Raw genomic sequence first — 1,941 nt, forward strand, 5'->3', positions numbered from 1 at the left:
TTTATGACACATAAAAGACCGATTTGGCAATACAGTGATGCATTACTTGACCGTTTTATTAGACATTAATTCATGTTGAGGAACATTTCAATGCGCAATAGAAGTGTATTTATACCCCATGCTTGATTTGACTACACGCCATGCATGTCAATTTCAGCTTTTTTATCAAACATAAATGTTACACCCCGAACCATGGCCCGGGCGAAACACGGCACTCGGTGCCTTACTACATGTGGCCGAGCGAACCACATGGCTTGCTGAATCATCATGAGGCATAACATGAGCGGAATATAACGTGAATGCATGATGAGCCTTTATAAAATGCAATAAGTCATAATACTTAATCAAAATACTTATTTAAACATGAGTGCGGAAATAACATGAATGAGCCAAAATGGCTATACCACTCTGAAAGTCTGACATAACATAACTGACTTGTCTAGTCTATGAAACCTCTAACATAAGTCTGAACATGGAAAACATACTCCCTAGGACAAGGCCCCTAGCATACCTTAGATGCATAGCTAATCATAAAATAAAGAGTTGACTAAACCCCGAATGAGATGAGGCTCACCAATAAGCTGATACGAATGCTGTCCTACTGAGAAGATGCGTTGTCTTATAAATCAGTACCTGCATCGTGAAATGCAGGCCCCCGGGCAATAAAAAGGGACGTCAGCACATTGAATGTACTGGTATGTAAAGCAACTGAATGAAATAACACGGGACATGGAACTAACATAATAAAGACTAAATTGAAACATGATCATGAACATGAGTACATATACATATATAACATGAGTAAAGTATCGTAAGTAGGGAGAGCAGTAAATATAACCGACAACATGGTCTGATACTTGCGTCCTACCAGCAGAACACTCATACCTTGCCAGGGACATGAGATATAATAATATTATGAAAGGATTCAGTCATTATGAGAGATCGTCCTAAGCATGGGTGGAGCGATCCTCATCCTACGGTGGCTACATAGTTTCAGGATGTTTGAAGCCTTCTCGATAATTAATGTAGCTCCCAAAAGCATGAACATGAAAAATAAGTGACACTTGCTGCCCATGGCTTTTCATGAATCATAACTTGCATATACAGGGATATCATTCGTATTATTCTTGCATGAACATATAAAAACATATATATAGCTTTTCTTGAAAATATCATAATAGTTCATAAACTTGCATGTAAGAACCTATGGAATGCAAGGTATGGGTTTTCATGGATTACAGACAGATTCTCAATAATCATACATGTATCAAGAACACAATGAAGAATTTATAACAATTTAATACATAATATAACATGGGGCATGGACCTAGGGTTATCATGAACATGGTTAAAAACCCTAGTTTTCGTAAAGCTTCATACTTTATGGAAGATGAAGCGTGGGGAAGAACAATGATGTTCCCACACATAGATAGCAACCCTACATACCTTAATCGCTCCAAAACTTGAATTAAAGACTTGAACTTTGAAGAAGATTTCCAAAATCTTGAATCTTGAACCTTGAGATAGGTTTCCTTGAAAACCTTAGGTTAGGAATGATGATTTCTTGTTTAGATTACAAGGATATATATTAGAATTGACTTGGAATGATTAGAATAAGCTTACCGTGGTGTTCTTGATGATGGGAGAGGGTAGGAGGTCGTTCTAGGATTCGAAGGAATGAAAAATAATGATTTAGACTGATATGGAAGAAGATATACTATTCTGGAACAATAAATTTTACGCCCGACAAAATACCGGCCGTATTTTGAAAGACGGACCGTATTTCAGTCCGTATTTCGTTTGGACTGCTCTGCGACTCTTCAGTAAAATGACCATAACTCTTTCAACAGATGTCCGTTTGACCCCCGTAATATACCATTGGAAAGGTATTTCAAAGCTCTACCACTTTCATCAATGAAGTTTTCCCAAATTCCAATCAAA

The sequence above is a fragment of the Lycium barbarum genome, chromosome 3, assembly GCF_019175385.1.
Source record: "Lycium barbarum isolate Lr01 chromosome 3, ASM1917538v2, whole genome shotgun sequence".
Classification (NCBI taxonomy): Eukaryota; Viridiplantae; Streptophyta; class Magnoliopsida; order Solanales; family Solanaceae; genus Lycium; species Lycium barbarum.